Source organism: Lissotriton helveticus, chromosome 3_2 (assembly GCF_964261635.1).
Source record: "Lissotriton helveticus chromosome 3_2, aLisHel1.1, whole genome shotgun sequence".
Lineage (NCBI taxonomy): Eukaryota > Metazoa > Chordata > Amphibia > Caudata > Salamandridae > Lissotriton > Lissotriton helveticus.
The window spans coordinates 337,429,222-337,443,104 of record NC_136062.1 but is presented as its reverse complement, the minus strand read 5'-3'; positions in this window follow the sequence as shown (position 1 = coordinate 337,443,104).

The window sequence follows — 13,883 nt, the reverse complement described above, 5'->3', positions numbered from 1 at the left end:
AAAACAACCTCTCTGAGCTAGGTTAGTGGCCCTTTCTAAATAAAATGGTCACTAGAAGGTGTAGACATCCTAAAGGTAAGTAGCCCAATAGGTCCTACCTGTCTCCTCTTGCAACACCCCTAAATTCAACGATTAGGTAGGACCACAAGACCTGAGCATCAGATTCAATGGATAAGAGAAGACCAGAACAAAGAATACCCACTGCACGAGAACTGGAGCCCTGCTGCAGAAGAGAAAGGCACCAAAGCATGACTCCTGCTCTAAGGACTTGGCAATTGCTGTTGCTATGTCATCCTAAAACCTGAAAGGACTTCAAGAACCCTGGAGCACATCCAACCTTCAAGAAGTTGTCAAGAAGCTCCCTCAGAGTGAAGATATCACTCCCCTGCACCGCGCAGGCACTGAACATATGAAGTCCGGTTGGTCGACTTGCTACTCCCCGACGACTTTGACACAGCACCAAAGTATGAAACGGTACAACAGCACTGGAGGAGCATATCTGACTCCACACTGTTAGACTTGGGCCTTAGGGCAGGTTCACCCCTAATCTTTTTGCCTTTATTTGTGACCCTGTGTAGTGATTTTTGGGTCTTGGCGCACTTTTTCCCTGTGTCCCAGAGTGAAAGTGCGTGCGTGTAGTATGGCTGGCCTGCCCTCCCATAGGAATGCATGGGGAATGTGTGTGCCCTGGTAGTTCCTGATGTGTGGGGAGTGCAGGCTCGAGTTTAGTATGTATGAACTCGTGAGAGTGAATGCTGCAAGATGGTGTCTGCGGCATGTATGTGTCTAGAAGGGAAGTGCTACTTCTGGACATTGATGTATGTGTGCATTGAGGATGGTGGAGCGTGATTGGCTGGAGCTGGCTGGCATGCCAGGCTCCAGGAAGTCTGGATGGGTCTGCCCGGTGGTGAGTGTGAGATCAGCATGAGTGATGTGTGGGAGGAGTAGATCTGTGTCCTGGATGGGCTGGGTTTTTCCCCACACAATGCTGGCTCCGCCCCCCTGTGGTTTGTCTAACGACCCAAGCCTCCCCAGTGAATGAAAGGGGTGGTTGGGCCATCAAGGGTACTCCCAAGCCAGCTGCAACTGGTTTCCCCCCACCCTGCACCCTGAAGACAAAGGAATTTACAGTATAAGAAGGGGCTGTGTCCCCTTACAATTGGTTCTACTTGTGGATCCTTGCCAGAGGGGGCTGTTGCTGCTGCTGGGGCCAGGAGGACCGCCACTTGGACTGTCTCCCTGCCTGGAGAACCAGTGTGCTGGCTCTGGCCCTGCCCTGCCCCTCTGCCTGCCTCCAGTCCCTGCTGGAGCTTTTGCTTTTGACTTAGAGTGCCTGGAGGCGCTCTTATTTGATTTATAGCGCTAGGAGCGCTTTCCTGGTGCCCCAGCGCTCAATAGCGCTTTGCTTGTCTTTCTAGCGCTGAGCGCGCTGATCCTGTGCTCCCAGAGCGCTTGGGAGCGCTTTGTCGATATTGCCGGTGCCTACCCGGCATTGGCGCCGATTTGCCGATTTTTGGAGCGAGCGAGTGCCCACCTCGCTTTATTTTTAATTTGAAGGCCGGTGCCACCCGGCATTGCCCCGTTGTGCGGATTTTATTTCAAGCCGGTGCCCACCCGGCATTGCCCCGTGTTCACCGCCGCAGCCCGGGAGCCCTGAAAGCTGTTGCCGGGCCGCTGCCTAGAGCGACCCGGAAGTCCCGCCTCCTGACCCCCAGGGCCGCGCTGCCATTGGCGGCCCCGGCGGAAGTCAGGCAGAAGGACGGTGCGACGAGGCCAGGCAGGAGACCGAGGAAGCCTGCTCCCGGGTCCCCGAGGCTCCCGAGGAAGAGGAGCCGTCCCGCCAGCAGACAGCCGGTGAGTGAAGGAAGGGAGGAGGGCGTCGGGGCCCGCTGTCAGTGCCGCCCCTCCCCTTCCGTTTGCGGACCAAGCGAGGTCCTCGGTGTGATCGAGCCCAGAGGCTCATGGGGCATTGTCCATTCCTCCTTGTTTCCCGAGCGGCCCCGATTGGCAGAGGGCCGCTCCAACGTGTGTGGCATTTTTGGTGCTTGGAGCCCCGAGGCTCCTGGGGGCCATTTGTTTATTTAGAGCCCGAGAGGCTCCCGCCCTACTTCTATGTTACGAGCCCCGAGGCTCGAGGGGCCATTTCCCTTATTTCAGAGCGCTGAGCTCTTAAGGGCATATTTGTTCATTTAGAGTCCTGAGAGACTCGCTGGGGGCATGTTCCTTGTTTAGAGCGCTGAAGCTCTAAATTGCAGATTTGCTTGGCGAGCCCCTGAGAGGCTCCTTCTCCACCTTTGTTCTTGAGCCCACGAGGCTCCAACGTTTGCCTAACTGTTATTTACAACTGTCCAGCACTTAGTGGACAGTTGCCACGTTTAGGCTTTGCTCTGTGCTGCCTGCGCAGCTTCCCTGACACTGAGACTCAGGGCATTCAGCCCCTTTCGAGGCCAGTTGGCCTGAGGGACCTTTCTAGTGTTGTGCCATGTGCACCCTGCGCAATTTATGATTACTGCTTATTTGATTTGTGCGCAAATGTTCTACCTGCACCTCTGAAGGTGTTTTAATGTTTCATGTGCAATTCTTGTTTGTTATTACCTTTGCTAAAAGTGACCTGCTTAGGTAATTCTTTGTGTTTTATCCCCTTTGCTAAAAGTGACCTGCTTAGAGGATTGTTTATGTCATTACCTTTGCTAAAAGTGACCTGCTTAGGTAATGCCTTGTTCTTTTATTTCCCTTTGCTAAAAGTGACCTGCTTAGAGGAATGTTGATGTTTTATTGCCTTTGCTAAATGTTACTTGCCTAGGTGATTATTTTAGGTTTCCTTCCCTTTGCTAAATGTGACTTGCTTAGGTGATAGGTTTTCCTTCCATAGGTCCTGATGATAAGGTCCTAGTTCCCTGCGTGATTTCCCTACAGTGTTTAGGGTGGCGTAGGAGGTATTTTCCCTTTACCAGTAGTTACTGGTTGTATGCTATATTCACTATTTCTGTGTTACAGTCATTGTATGTTGATGTGCTAAAGTGTTATACCTACAAGTATTATTCCTAACAAGTGCATACCCCTGACAGTGGTCCAGGTGGCCCTGTCCTGTACATAATCCCTTGTAAATCTTGCCCGTGCCTGTTGGCACATTGTAAAGTGTGTGTGTTATCTAATGTGTTTTTACTATAATACAAAGGCTATTTTTTATATAACCTTGTGTGGAGTTTCCTTTGTGGTGGGCCTTTGGTTGTTGTCGCTGGGGTGCGCGCGCAAACGCTTTACACATCGCCTCTGAGATTAGCCTTGCTGCTCGCGCCACGTTACCTAGAGGGTGAGCGGGGGTTATCTTGGTGTGTGACTCCCTAGCCCTGACTTAGAAATGGTGATCCCTGACTGACCTTGGCGCAAGCCTTGGCCAGCCGGAGGTCCCGTTTCTAACATTGGTGGCTAGCGGTGCGGATTGGACTTGCGTTTGCGCTGTACCACAGTGGCGACAGGCCACACTTCAAAACTCTGCAATTTTAGATAACCACATTTTTGGGATTATTGTTTTTTAGGGAAGTTCAGTTTTGCTTCTCCTGAAAGGTGTCATTTGTATTTTGTCCAGTACGTTGTTCCCCGCCCTGCTCCCAGAGTTTGGTACCTGTGTCGCTAGTGGTCAGGTTGAGATAATCAGGGGTGGTAGAAACTGCCTTACCAGTCCGAGGGGAGGGTTGTGTGTGAATGAGTGTGTGTTACGCTGGATAGTGGAGTGCAAGTTCTGAGATAGGAATCTTGCTGAATTTTGTTGATTGTATACTCCTGTTTAGCTCAGACCCCCAGGTTCCCTGTGTGATCTCGTCTTGAGAACGTCCGCCAAAATGGAGCCTGTTTTTGATCTCTGTTGTCTTTTTAGGTACAGTAGGTCAGAGTTGGTCAGATTCTGTGAAGAGGGAGGCATGGAGGTGAGTGTGTCGGATACTCAGTCCCAGCTTAGGGACAGCCTGATCCAATGGCAAAAGGGTCAGTGGGATCTTGAGTACAGTGCGAGAGGTTCTTTTGAGTCACTAGTGAGTGATTCCAACAATAGTGGGTCAGGTGTCTTCCAGCCCAGTGTGGTGGAGGAGGGTGAGAGTAGCCCAGCTAGGTCCTTGGTTAGTGAGAAGGGTGTAGGGGCTGACTGCCTGTCTCAGTGGAGCGGGAGTGAGTGTGTGACTGAGAGTCCCCAGATGCCCGAAGCCCTGTCACAGAGCCTGGATGGTTTCTTTAGGGAACACCAGGAAGGGAACCTAGACTTGCCTGTTAGTTCACTTGAGGGAGATCTCCTAGTCGGTAGAGGACCTGGAGCATCTGTAAGCGGAGCTTCTATGGTCCTAGAGGCTGGCAGTACCGCTCCAGGAGGGAGAGTACAGAAGTCCAGTGAAGGGAGTGATTGGGGGATGGTATGTGAGTCCCCAGAAGTCCTGGAGTGCCAGGCATTGGTTCCACCAAAGGTTCTAGACCAGAGGTTGGAAGGCCAGGTTCAGGATCCGCCTGACCTGAAGGGTGGGACTACTGTAATCAGTGTCCTGACCAGTTCTTTTTCCAGATGTACCGCCCCGGTTGGGAGGGAGCAGGACTCTGGAAGGGGGTGCAGAGGGTGGGAAAGCCCACCTCTGACCCCGGTACCACCTGAGGGGTTAAACCCTAGGTTGGGAGAGTGGTGTTTAGAGGGTACCCCTCGCAGGAGGAGGAGGAACCCTAGGAGAAGAGGTAAGGGGAGGAGAGCCTTCCCTGAGACTCCTGGTCCACCTAAGGTGGTAGACCCTAGGCTGGAGAACCAGTGGAAGTCTAGCCCTGTCTTGCGGACAGGAAGAGTGGAGCATGGCTATTATGTGCCAGGGGTTACTACCCCCCACTTTGTGAGTAGGCAGGATCCAGTGGTACCTGGATGGCCTAGGGCCTGGTCCTCGCCGAGGGCAGCTGGAGAGTACCAGTGGGGTACCCCAGTTAGTCCCTACAGTAGTTTTAGAAGGAACCCTAGGGGTTCACCGTGGCGTAAAACAGGAGGGTGTCCCTGCAGTTGTGGGCCCGCGTCCTTGTTTTATCGCCCCAAGCAGGGAAGCCCATCACGGTGGTGATCGGTCTGCCCTGCGTTTTGGCTGGAAGGGGGTCGTGTTAGACTTGGGCCTTAGGGCAGGTTCACCCCTAATCTTTTTGCCTTTATTTGTGACCCTGTGTAGTGATTTTTGGGTCTTGGCGCACTTTTTCCCTGTGTCCCAGAGTGAAAGTGCGTGCGTGTAGTATGGCTGGCCTGCCCTCCCATAGGAATGCATGGGGAATGTGTGTGCCCTGGTAGTTCCTGATGTGTGGGGAGTGCAGGCTCGAGTTTAGTATGTATGACCTCGTGAGAGTGAATGCTGCAAGATGGTGTCTGCGGCATGTATGTGTCTAGAAGGGAAGTGCTACTTCTGGACATTGATGTATGTGTGCATTGAGGATGGTGGAGCGTGATTGGCTGGAGCTGGCTGGCATGCCAGGCTCCAGGAAGTCTGGATGGGTCTGCCCGGTGGTGAGTGTGAGATCAGCATGAGTGATGTGTGGGAGGAGTAGATCTGTGTCCTGGATGGGCTGGGTTTTTCCCCACACAATGCTGGCTCCGCCCCCCTGTGGTTTGTCTAACGACCCAAGCCTCCCCAGTGAATGAAAGGGGTGGTTGGGCCATCAAGGGTACTCCCAAGGCAGCTGCAACTGGTTTCCCCCCACCCTGCACCCTGAAGACAAAGGAATTTACAGTATAAGAAGGGGCTGTGTCCCCTTACAATTGGTTCTACTTGTGGATCCTTGCCAGAGGGGGCTGTTGCTGCTGCTGGGGCCAGGAGGACCGCCACTTGGACTGTCTCCCTGCCTGGAGACCCAGTGTGCTGGCTCTGGCCCTGCCCTGCCCCTCTGCCTGCCTCCAGTCCCTGCTGGAGCTTTTGCTTTTGACTTAGAGTGCCTGGAGGCGCTCTTATTTGATTTATAGCGCTAGGAGCGCTTTCCTGGTGCCCCAGCGCTCAATAGCGCTTTGCTTGTCTTTCTAGCGCTGAGCGCGCTGATCCTGTGCTCCCAGAGCGCTTGGGAGCGCTTTGTCGATATTGCCGGTGCCTACCCGGCATTGGCGCCGATTTGCCGATTTTTGGAGCGAGCGAGTGCCCACCTCGCTTTATTTTTAATTTGAAGGCCGGTGCCACCCGGCATTGCCCCGTTGTGCGGATTTTATTTCAAGCCGGTGCCCACCCGGCATTGCCCCGTGTTCACCGCCGCAGCCCGGGAGCCCTGAAAGCTGTTGCCGGGCCGCTGCCTAGAGCGACCCGGAAGTCCCGCCTCCTGACCCCCAGGGCCGCGCTGCCATTGGCGGCCCCGGCGGAAGTCAGGCAGAAGGACGGTGCGACGAGGCCAGGCAGGAGACCGAGGAAGCCTGCTCCCGTGTCCCCGAGGCTCCCGAGGAAGAGGAGCCGTCCCGCCAGCAGACAGCCGGTGAGTGAAGGAAGGGAGGAGGGCGTCGGGGCCCGCTGTCGGTGCCGCCCCTCCCCTTCCGTTTGCGGACCAAGCGAGGTCCTCGGTGTGATTGAGCCCAGAGGCTCGTGGGGCATTGTCCATTCCTCCTTGTTTCCCGAGCGGCCCCGATTGGCAGAGGGCCGCTCCAACGTGTGTGGCATTTTTGGTGCTTGGAGCCCCGAGGCTCCTGGGGGCCATTTGTTTATTTAGAGCCCGAGAGGCTCCCGCCCTACTTCTATGTTACGAGCCCCGAGGCTCGAGGGGCCATTTCCCTTATTTCAGAGCGCTGAGCTCTTAAGGGCATATTTGTTCATTTAGAGTCCTGAGAGACTCGCTGGGGGCATGTTCCTTGTTTAGAGCGCTGAAGCTCTAAATTGCAGATTTGCTTGGCGAGCCCCTGAGAGGCTCCTTCTCCACCTTTGTTCTTGAGCCCACAAGGCTCCAACGTTTGCCTAACTGTTATTTACAACTGTCCAGCACTTAGTGGACAGTTGCCACGTTTAGGCTTTGCTCTGTGCTGCCTGCGCAGCTTCCCTGACACTGAGACTCAGGGCATTCAGCCCCTTTCGAGGCCAGTTGGCCTGAGGGACCTTTCTAGTGTTGTGCCATGTGCACCCTGCGCAATTTATGATTACTGCTTATTTGATTTGTGCGCAAATGTTCTACCTGCACCTCTGAAGGTGTTTTAATGTTTCATGTGCAATTCTTGTTTGTTATTACCTTTGCTAAAAGTGACCTGCTTAGGTAATTCTTTGTGTTTTATCCCCTTTGCTAAAAGTGACCTGCTTAGAGGATTGTTTATGTCATTACCTTTGCTAAAAGTGACCTGCTTAGGTAATGCCTTGTTCTTTTATTTCCCTTTGCTAAAAGTGACCTGCTTAGAGGAATGTTGATGTTTTATTGCCTTTGCTAAATGTTACTTGCCTAGGTGATTATTTTAGGTTTCCTTCCCTTTGCTAAATGTGACTTGCTTAGGTGATAGGTTTTCCTTCCATAGGTCCTGATGATAAGGTCCTAGTTCCCTGCGTGATTTCCCTACAGTGTTTAGGGTGGCGTAGGAGGTATTTTCCCTTTACCAGTAGTTACTGGTTGTATGCTATATTCACTATTTCTGTGTTACAGTCATTGTATGTTGATGTGCTAAAGTGTTATACCTACAAGTATTATTCCTAACAAGTGCATACCCCTGACAGTGGTCCAGGTGGCCCTGTCCTGTACATAATCCCTTGTAAATCTTGCCCGTGCCTGTTGGCACATTGTAAAGTGTGTGTGTTATCTAATGTGTTTTTACTATAATACAAAGGCTATTTTTTATATAACCTTGTGTGGAGTTTCCTTTGTGGTGGGCCTTTGGTTGTTGTCGCTGGGGTGCGCGCGCAAACGCTTTACACATCGCCTCTGAGATTAGCCTTGCTGCTCGCGCCACGTTACCTAGAGGGTGAGCGGGGGTTATCTTGGTGTGTGACTCCCTAGCCCTGACTTAGAAATGGTGATCCCTGACTGACCTTGGCGCAAGCCTTGGCCAGCCGGAGGTCCCGTTTCTAACACACACCAAGAGTCACCAGAACCTACAAAAGCCACAACACACAAATACCCAGGGTACCTGACCTGCAATGGCAGAAACCAAGTCCACACCAGACTGTCAAAGTACAAGAAGCAGGCACTGACGAAGGGACATTGAGCCACATGAGACCCACTTCCTCAATGGCACAGCTGACCCAATATCACCTCTCCAAGTTGCCTGCTCCTGATAGTGAGGACCTCAAGACGCACAATGCCCAGCTGACATATTCGCTCTGACCCCAGCCCAGGCTATGACCAACCAACTATGCTCCCGTTGTCCCCAAGCCCTTGCGACCTCCTTCCTCCAAGAAGGCCCACTGTACTTACCTATAAGTCCTCATGTGCAGTGTGTATTCAAGTGGCCCACTTCATCGTTGTGCACCAGCTACCAAGACCATCAGCACTCTGCTGCCGCCCGATTCGGTACACTCCAGAACGTATCCTACTGGAACTTCGCACCTGGTCATGACATCAACCTAAAATAAGTAGGTGAACCTCATGAAAGTATTGCCTGATTTTATATGCATTATTCTAATTTTTCCCTATTGTTTTCAATAGGGAAAATTTGGACATGTGTGTGCGCAACATGGGTGCACATCACAATTTCACGGGTGCAACAGGGTGTCCGTTTGGCACCCTTGAAATTGAATGCGCAATTTGCGAGTACCTATTGGTACTTGCAATTTCAAATTCATTCCTATAGGCCTGTAGGTCGAAAGGAATGATTGAGAAGCCATACTTCAATTCTGACTCGCAATTTACGAGTGGCAATTAAGGAATGTTTAGGAAATCGCTATTTTTATAGCTATTCCTACATGCTTAGGCTTTTGCGACTACTTAATTGTGATTCCTTAATAATCGCAAATAAGCCTACCTTGATGCATGTGCCCCTAATTGTGTAGTTATTTTTTATAACTTCATAAAAAGTTACCAACTTTAGTAAAATAATACCTTAATTCGAGAACCAAGCGCAGGAGCTTGATCTGAACCCTTACTGAGCCATGCTCAGTGTAGGGCCCTCTGTAAGGGTTTTGGTATCACACTAGGTACAAGTATCATGAAGGAATATCTCAGACAACTAATAGCTCAGTTTGAGAATAATCATGCAGAAATGGTAGCCCAGTCTGAGGATGATAAGAATGGTAATGAAGTCAGTCTCCTCGGACACAGCTAAGGCTACCTAAGATGAGGACCTCATGCTAGAAAGATTGGCCACAAGACTGAGCTTAGAAGCTCACTCTTGGAAATAGAAAGACAAAAGAGGGCAATGGGCCTAGGATCTATCTCTGGCGGCAGCATACCAATAAATAGGGTGAGGGAAGGTTCCTATGACTTAAAACTCCCCAAAGGGATTGTCCCTCAATATTCAGAAGGAGATGACGTGACCCAATGGTTCTCTGCATTTTAGAGAGCCTATTTAGCAAGAAATGTAGCCTGAAAAATTAGGCTCCTTTCTTGTGGGAACTATTCTCAGGTTAATATAGGAATTGCCTCATGACCTAATGTAGGGTATCCTGATTGAAGGCTTTGGACTCACCAGTGAAGAGTATAGAATAAGATTCAGGAAGACTCAAGTCAGTCCTGGGTGAAATTTGTTGACTTTTCAGTGAAAACCCTAGGTGGCTGGTTAACAGGTAACAATGTCAATGACTATAAAGGGATTTACAATGCCATTATGACGCAGCGTACTTTAAGTAATTGTTACGATCAGAAGTTAGATCAGCTTCTGGTAGACCTAAGTCCACTTTCTCCTCTAGAGTTAGGTGAGAAGAAAGCAGACCTCTGGGTCACAACTAGAGTGACCAAAACTACCACTGATGGGGGTGACCAAAAGAAAGAAGCCAGAAAGACCCCCACCCCAAGGGAAAGATGGTGACCAAAAAGATGAAAACAAAAATTAGTCTTCTTCAGGGCCCCGAAAACCTGCGTATGGGTAAGAACTGGGATTCCAATAAGGTTTGGTGCTTTGATTGCAAGGCAACTGGACACCAAACTGGAGGCCCTAACAGTAAAAACAAAAAGAATGCCTCTATCTCCCCTGCAGTAATTGCAATTGTGAGTCTCCAGATGGGATCACAGGTTGGCCCTGACCATTTCACTGTGCTCACTGAGGCAACTCTAGTATCGGAGGGAGGGGTGGATGTAGCTACCCTGGCTGTTTGGCCCTGTGACCTGGAGAGATACAGACAAAAGCCAAATATCAATGGGATTAAGGTGAGAGCCCTGAGGGACACCAGTGCTAGCATTATCATGGTGGCTTAGACACTGATGTCCTCAAACCAATATCCCCTTGGACAAACCTATACAGTCCTCAACACTGATAGGCAGGCTAAGGAACATTCAATGGCCTTGTTGAGCTTAGATTGGGGAGGGCATAGTGGCCTCAAAAGGATTGTGGTGTCTCCTGCAATCCCTGTATAGTGCTTAGGAATAATTTGGAGTATTCTGCATGTGCTGGGGTAGAGAGGAAAACCCATGCAGCAATACTGGGTGGCTGAATGGCTGTGTGCAAAAACCAGAGCACCAAGCAAAACCTGAGGTGAAAAAGAAGTGTTGGAGCCCATGAGAATGGACCTGCCTTCTGAGAGAAAGTGCAGGAAGTCTGGTAAACCAGCTTATAAAAAGATACCAGGCCAATCCAATCTCCTCAGGGAGAAGACATGCCAGCCCCAGAGGGAACCGAGCCTCGGGAGATTGGGACTTAGGCACAGGGGGACTGTCTAGGGAAGATCTAGTCTAGGGCACAGAGAACATGTTCCACTCTTGAAAGCCAGAGGCAGCAAGCTGCTGATTGGGAAAAGGAAAGTGTCAGTGGTTCCCATAGGACATATTGAGAGGAAGGACTCCTATACATTGATGTTAAAGATGCCATTCCTGCTGCCACTAGGAGAGTGGTAGTGCTGCAGCAGTTTAGAAATTCTACATTGGCCCATGCTGGGCATATTGGCTAGACAAGAACCTGGAGTAAGTTAGTCAATCACTTCTACTCACCTGGAATGTCCCTGTAGGTGAAGGAGTTTTGCAACTCCTGTGCCACCTGAAGGCCCTCTTATTTCCACATCCAGTGTTTGGGATACTCTTTCAAAGGGTATGGATTCAAATGTGTTTATTCCAATCAATGCTTTTCACCAAAAGCAGTCAATGCAGCCCAGCCAACACATTTCGTTCCTATGGACATCATCAGGGCTGTAAATCAAAACATATGCATCAATCATATGAAGTTGGCTTTATAATTTACATATTTACAAATATACAACATTATACCCATTAATAAAACAAATTGCACAAAATACCCTCACAAGACTCCCTGCCGATATACACCCTATTGTGGAAATTCTGTCCAATGCCATTTTAGTGACATTGAAAAAAGGTTTCTTTTTTTATTTATATTTTGTCTTGATAACCCCCTATTTATGCATGATCAGCATCTGCAAATATTGAAATACTTTCTCCTTTCCAGCCATACCCTCAATGCCTGTATACCACTTTGTAATGTTTAGAAAACCTCCAATCTATGTATTTTTGAATACTGCACTCCCTCCCTTTCAAGAATCAAACGTTCCACCTCTAACATGAGCAAAAAACATGTAATTGTTTAATTAATGTCACGATTCAGTCAGAAGACTCTGTTAATTCCTCTGTTGTGTCTATCAAGATACATCCCAGTTCACCTAAATGTTTCATATCCTGCTCTCATTGATCTCTATATTAAAAGACAATCCACTTCAAACCCTGTTAGTACTTATCACATCCATTCTAAATTGTTTGTAGGGGTTATTAATGGAGGACCTATTACCATCCACAGTACCATTCCATGTAAGATGAACTCACAAAAGGTAACCGGATGGTGTGTCTAGCTACTCGCCAATGTATATGGTGAGTGGGACAGATGCACACCTGTGTTAAGACAAGAACCCTCACTCACCCTAACGCAGAGGTCTTCAAACTTTTTGATGCCGAGACCCCCTGTAAAAAATTGTTTAGGCGGAAGGGCCCCCCTCCTGCCAAAAATTTCGAGAACTTGGTACTTCTCATCATTGACAACTATCGACGACGATATACTTCCCCAAGTCCCATAGCATTTTTACAGTGGGGAAATAATATTAAACAGTGTTCATCAAACCAAAGGTCAGTGAGCGTGGGAGTGTGGTCAAAGGTGTGGCTAAATACAAAGGGCCTGATTTTTGAGGAATTGGCGTAGGGCAGTGCCACAAGTCTACTTGCTGTGCTGTCCTATGCCATTGTGAAAGGACAGAAAGGCACTGTATTTATGAAATAAGGTGCATTCCTGTCCTTTCACACTGGTTTGGCGCTGAAATTGCTGCCTAGCGGCAATGTAGGCAGGATTGTTTTTGTGCAGGAAGGAGTACCTTCCTGCACAAAAACAATCCAGAGAGGGGTTTTCCTCTTTCTGTGTGAGCTGCAGAATGCAACACAGGTGGAAAAAGGAAAAAACAAGGAGAAATGAAAACATTTCTCCTCTTTACGCCTGCTTTGGGGAGGCGTCAGGTTTTGATTGTGCGCCAGGTTTGCATGGTTTTGTAAATCTGGGGCAGCATCGGAAAAAAATCCAATGGTGTTGCATAGGAACACCCACCGTAATGCCCATAGAACGCCTGCTTTGCACTTCTTTGTCTTACTTCATATCTACGAGGCAATGCAAAGCCGCGCAGGGTGACTTTGCGTCACCTCATAGATATGATTGAGACGCTTGTGCCGCCCGGAGGTTAAAAAAATGTTTCCACTTCGGCGGCAAAAGCCACTCATAAATCAGCCCAAAATATTTTGTTTGTTGTTTAGATCTTTCACCATCGGGTACCTACATATAAATTAATAGGTAGCTTAACTGAAACATACATTTCAAAAGTGTTACCCAGTGAGAAATGCACTGTATTACATTAGGCAATCTCTATTAATTAATGCATTGCTGAGGTCTGTGTTTAACTCCAGAATTAAATTTGGCTGGTGCAGTGGAGAATAGTGACTTGTATTTGTAGTGCTATGAGATCACAGCCTGTGACAGAAAGTACTGTGAATGTGTAAGTCATTATTTTATACTAGCATTACACACATTTTAAGATAGTCTGCTACAAACTGTGCAAATGGTTTTAGGATAAAATAGAGCTTCCAAAATGTAGATTTTATTGATACCAGACCATAAGTAAATCATTTTTTCTTTTCATAACTGTCCCAACAGCACCTCCTCAGCACTTCTCAGCCCAGATGTTAACTCTTCCTACTACCACTGAAAAAACCCAACAAATCTTTGCCATCACAATGCTTGGAGTGATTCGAGCAATTAAAGGCAGAAACGCTCCCAGGCACCCTTTACATTTGCAGACTAACTTGCACATTTGCATATCATTTAGGCAAGCAAGCACCTTGGCGCGAAGGATTGTTTTATCCGTCTGCCCGGCCTTTTCCTTTCACAGCACAGGTGGCTCAATTAACTTCGGAAATGTCTCTGACTGTTGTCTTTTTCCTTTATACATGTTTTAAATTCCATACAGAAGTGAGGCCTGGAAAAGTGCGGCCCCTTCCCAGGACTCCATGAGCCCCCTAGGAGTTGTGTTCCACAGATTGAAGAACTCTGCCCTAAGGTGACATGCTTCATTATTGGGCTCCCTCTCACACACTGGGATGCAAGGTATCCAGTGTGGGCTACAACTCGCCCGTAGGAGAGGAGCCTCAGGTGTTTTATATCATTCAATGTAGGGCAGAGAAAGGGGCAGAGTACCAAAAAACTAAATGTGAATTAAAACTATCTACTGGGTGACAGGGTAAATTCATTATTCGTGTCCCCAGTGGATAGATTAAAATAAGCTCAGTGAAAAAATAGG